Raw genomic sequence first — 6,061 nt, 5'->3', positions numbered from 1 at the left:
AAAAAAAAAAAAAAAAAAAAAAAAAATTACAATTGAATTGAGATATTAATTCCTCCGCGTTATTATCCATAAGTTCTGTCAAGACTTTGACTTCACAGATTGTATTCTGTTAGCAATACTTTAGATTTCCGGTTTTAAATAGACAATCCGGTTTCAACCATGCATCGTACATAGTCTAGCTAGGACTCTAGATTATCAAATCAACGAGTTTTTTTTTTTTTTTTAACATGCGGAGACATTTGATGAAAATTTGATTATATTTACAGAACTGATTTATCTAGTAAAATTTATTAATAAGATAGAAATCCATCAAAAACTCGTTAGAAATCTCTGACGGATTAGATAACACTATCTTTCAAAACTTAAAAAAAAAAACTGTCAAAAATCAGTTGGAGAGTTTACAAATTTCTGGCGGTAAAATTTTGTAGAAAATTCATCAAAAATATTATTTTCAATATATTTTTTATTAGGTGTTTTCTCCAATAAAATATTTTGATAGAATTTTGATTTCCAAAAGTTAAATTGTCAAATCGACCGATTTCACATATTTTCTTGTAATATAAAGATGTAAATAGATAGTGTATCCAAAAAAACAATCTGTTTCAGATATTTATTTAAAATGTTTATTAAATGTTTTTCCTCTTTGAAAAAGAAGTTTATTAAAAAGTCGTTCCCAAAATTTAGATAGAATTCATTCGAAACAAAGAGCGTAATATTCCATTTGTGGTAGTCTAATCAAATGCTGGTCAAAACGTGTGAAATACGTGCTAGATGATTAAGACTCCGTAGTTGTATACAGTTGTTGTAAGTTAACATCGATCTTTCCAAAACTCGGAGCCAAAAAAAAAAAAAAAACTGAAAAAGTTATAGAACAAATAAATTTTTATTTCGGATAATAATTGGTATAACTTTGGTCGACTTAAACACACTACTAAATAGTTAAGCGTCGGTTCATTATTTATAGACCTCTCAATTCGACTTTTCCTATGTTTGTTTTATTTAAAGACCAGTGAGTAATACCACTGACAGTAACATATATAGTGATACTTTCCAACATTTAAAATGTTTTTCTCCACCTAAGTATTAAGCTTTTTACCACTTGTGGATAACAAACCAACTTGTCTTATTTATTTTCTTCGTTTTCTCTAAGATAAAATTAAGAAAGAGAAAGATGCATGTAATGATGGCTTTCCAATGCCTTCACTATTTTTTTCTCTGAAACAAGCATGTTTATTTCGTTTACTATTTAGAAAATAAAAAGAACTGATAATATGTGATGGTTAATCTAGTGGATCAGCATTTTGTACACCCTTAGTTTTTTTTTTGGGCATAGTACTCTTAGTTTAAATTCTATATATACAACGAATAGGATTATTTCTCTTATATAACCCTAAGAATCTCAACATTATATCAACAATCGGAGAAAAATGTAACAACATAATTTTGCCTAGCCGTTTTGAAAACTGATGTAGCTATCATTGATGGATTTATGGATAAAATATGGGTCGTATGCTTGTTTTAGATTTTCACATTCAAATCCAAATGTACGTTTACACTAAATAAGGCTCACTATATATGATATCTTGTGAAACCTCACTCGTTAGACCATCTTTCGGGAAAATTGACATGACAAAATTAAACAACACATTCATGGTAGCCTCTCGAGGACTCTTCGACGCTCTAGTTATAATGGGTCAACGTTACTTGTCGGAAGTTAGATTTCGGGAAGAAATTATGGCTTAAGTCATGATGGACAAAGGATTCAAAGGATCTTCCTAACGATAGTGAAGTCTAAGAGAGATAATATCATATAATGAAAATCCTCCTCTCCATTATTTTCGCTTCATATATTAAGTGAGAATAGAGGTATTTCTAAAGGTTTTACCTAACCCAACCAAATGAAGTGGTTGGCTTACATGGCTAAGATGTGAATCTATTTTCATGCAGATCATGTCTAGATGTTTTGGACTTGCTGACATAGTAATACCAAGTATTTTAAATGCTTGATTAGTGAACCTTACTTAGTTCAAGGTAATGGTTCACACTTCACACCGCCAAAAGCATGTGAGGTTTTACTTTGATCGCCCGCTACTCGAAGATTCTATAATATGACATTAATTAATTGTTTATCGATGTAGTTGTATATATATTGATCATTCTAAAAGATTGAAGATTTTAATATTTTTTTTTCGAGAACGATTCGTAAATGGTTGCAAATTAGAAAAAGGATCCCCAAATTTGAAATTTTTATTTACTTTCTTGTCTTCTCGCCTGCGGCTAGCAAAAAGAAAGACCACTATCCTGACTTTTCTTCTTGCAGTTAGCCAGTTACTCTATTGAGCTATATATTATTGGCTGGCTCATCCAAGTTTCAATTGTATCTTTCTTTATTTTAAAAAGCGTTGGTAGAAGCGTAGCAAAATTTACTTCATGATTGATAGAGTTTATTAATACTATATATTCCACTAAGACGTATTTTATTTTACCTTGTCATTCCAAAGTTTCATATAGATTATATATTATATATAGACATGATGATTGGATTAGTAGCCCCAAGAGGATACTTTTCAAACCAGTTCATTAGCTGAAACAACAAATGATTTCTAAAACTTTGGTAGGAATTTTCCACTCGGCTTTGATTAACTGGAGATGAACATATCGCAAGAATTCTTTAGTTTACTTTTACATAAAATAACAGTATTAGGATATAATAAGCATTTCATTCTTGATGAATGCCATCGTAAATGGTTAGCATGTACAACTGGCGGCTATACCTATTGATGATAAATGACTGGTAAATCTACATAAAAGTTTATTACATTTTTCTGCTTTACAAGAAAAGTTCTTTTGTTTTTTTTTCAAACATTGTTTAAGAATTTTAGAATGGTTTACACGATAACATTACTTCATATATCTCTCAACTATAGCCTATATACTTTAAATATAGTTCCAATACGCTAAATATTAGTACACTTAAATAACTTATTAGCATGTGTTACATGTCAAAATGGTTCTCTTTGTACAACAGAAGAAATAATATTTTACGTAATTACAAAATTGGCAAACAAATTTTCTGAAAGTAATACTACCAATATGATATTGGCATAGTTTATGCAAGAAAAACAGATGTTCAAATCCGAACTCAATAGATTGAAAAAAATTATCGTTACATACTAATACTAGTATTATACTATTATGGAAATTACTACTCCAAATCCAAATCTCTTGATATATACTAGCTAACCTATGACTTGTAAATGTAAATAGTTTTCATGAGCTTCATCTATTCTATGAACTCAAGTTGCTATCACCTAATTCAAGAACTAGGAAGTCTCTACTAAGACCATCTCCAATAAGTTTTCCTATTTTTGCCACTATAAAAGAAAGAACTCTATAATAGAGGTGAGTTTTGCTCCAATAGTCCTCTATTCTCACCTCTAAAATAGAGATTGCTATTTTTTCTTCTATTTAGACCATCTCCATTGTATTTCTCTATTTTTTTCTCTAAAATAGAGTAACTCAAAAATAGAGCACTATTTTCCTCCAATGTATTACTCTATTTTCACCTCTATAATAGAGGTAGTGTAAAAAAATAGAGGTGAGAATAGAGTTGCTCTATATATAGAGCAATCCTATTATTTTCTCTATTTTAGAGTAAAATATAAAGTAGGGTTGGAGCAAATGTTGCTCTATAATAGAGATTTGACTCTAAAATAGAGTGGGGTTGGAGATGCCCTTATAGAGGAGCCTTTGTAAAATAAAAATAGGGTTCTTCTATAAATAGAGGAGAAAATAGCAATCTCTATTATAGAGGTGAGAATAGAAGACCATTGGAGTAAAACTCACCATTATTATAGAGTTACTCTATTATAGAGACAAAAATAGAGGACTATTGGAGATGCCCTAAGTTAATATTCAAAGAATAATGGTTCATGCAACGTAAACTGAGGATAAAACGATGTCATGTTTGGCGAAAATAAATAAAAATATATGTTAAAGAAGATAAAGAAAAAAGAAACATAAATTGAGGATAACTTTTGTTTCTTTGTATTATTGTACTATTTTCAGCAACACGTCGGATTAAATTTCGGAAATGACAGAGCAATGAAACTGGTTAAACCATTTTTTTTTTTTGCAAACAAGACTCGGCTATTCATTCATTCAAAGATAGAGGTTACAGATTTTAGAGGTTTAGCCAACACAAGGCGTGAATCACAGAAACTACAAACATAGGTTAAAGAAGATATCAGGGATAGAAATATCGACAACAAAACCAATAGAAATTGTAGACATGGGTTAAAAAGCACCAAATCACAAGCATATCCAGAGGGTGTCAAAGCCACATTCACGGTCATAACTGGAACATGTTGAATTGTCCTTATCAATAGACATTGGGACGTTAAGAAGGGTTCCATAGCTGAGAATCTCGATGGATTGTCATCGGCAAGGAAGAGGGTGGTTGTGGGTTTCATGTCGAGTAGATTTTGTTCAAGAGGTTGTCGGTAACCGCAGTTCATTGGAAATGAGGTCATAATGCCGAGGCTCTGCAAACTTTGGACAAAGGTGATACACTCCTTGGCTTTGATGATATACAGTTGACACAGTTCAGGGCACAAGAGAGATGTGGATGGAAGATTAGGGAAGTTCCGGTAATCACCTCTTCTTGGAGGAGTGATCATAATGCCGGTCTTCCTCTCATTTCGGGTAGCTGGAAAGATGGTGTACATGGGCAATTGTAGTGACTCAGGTTCCAGATTAGACGTGTAGAACATAATAGAGAAGCTTTGCTAACCACAGCTCCATAGAACTGAGATCATAATGCCAATCTTCTTCAACCTATGGCAGTCATGAGGGGTAAATCTAGATAGTTCTAAAGGCAGGGTTCTCAAAACCCTTTTGCAACCACATAGCAACAATGATTGATACTGTTTCAACTGCAGTCTTCGGATAGTTGGTTCCAAGTATCGGCACAAAGGTATACATGAGGACAAAAGAGGATTTGGGACAGACCTGGTTTGATGAAGCACAAAAGTAGAAACACAGAGCTTCGTCCAGATCTTACGCAATTCCGGCGTCATCACAGAGCTCCTGACCAACTGCGCCCAAGTAAAACACTTGGTGAGGGGAACTAAATCCGAGGAGCAAGGAGATGTTAGGGATGACTTCAAGGGGAGTTGGTAAGGACGACAGAAGCAAAGGCTCAAAGGGGGTTCAGGGATTTCAGATTTGACTTTGGGTGGCTGAGGGCTCGACAGAGACAGACCGTCGAGGTATCTCACCGGTTGAGATAGGGGGGGACAGGGAGGATGAAGCTGGAACATGGTCGGAGTAGCGAATTTTAACCCTCCGGTGAAGTCAAAACAGAACCAGAACAAAACTAGTGAACAGAGAAGAGGATGCAAGTGACAGATCGAAGTCCCAGAGAGAAGCGGCTAGGACGAAGAAAATTTATATGTTTTTCCCCAAAATTTTTTATTGAAACTGGTTAAACCATTAGACTTACATTGTTTTATGTATTTCGCTAACTCTTTTGTTGTAAGTGCACATAATAACATACATAGTATACTACTATTACTAATAATGAAACAAATAATCATGAGTTTCTTTAGTTTTCACTATAGTAAAAGGATAGTGGAATACTGGGACTTTTACATTTAAATGACTAAAACGATGAGTGATTACGAATATATGATTTTTTACGATTTGACAAACACAACGTCTGCCTAACTTTGAACAAACTTCAACTTTTTATGCGTTAAGGTCATTGGTTTATAGATATGATATATTCTACGTGCATCTGGTCATTGGTTTATACATACAATCTTGTATTATAGGAACCAGAATGTAACTATTTGTGATAAATTGATATATGATGATCTCTTTGCCTACTCTCTCTAGTAGCTAGACATTGTATAGCCCCTATTATAATAAAATAGTGGTGTCAAGAAAATTTGGATATGACTATTATTGTACACATATTTGTTGAAAAAAACCCTTCTAGAATAAATGAAGGGTTTAAACAATACAATATCTAGTCAAACAAACAATACAATATCTAGTA

This window comes from Camelina sativa, chromosome 15 (genome assembly GCF_000633955.1).
Source record: "Camelina sativa cultivar DH55 chromosome 15, Cs, whole genome shotgun sequence".
Classification (NCBI taxonomy): domain Eukaryota; kingdom Viridiplantae; phylum Streptophyta; class Magnoliopsida; order Brassicales; family Brassicaceae; genus Camelina; species Camelina sativa.
Note: the sequence above shows the minus strand (reverse complement) of the source record.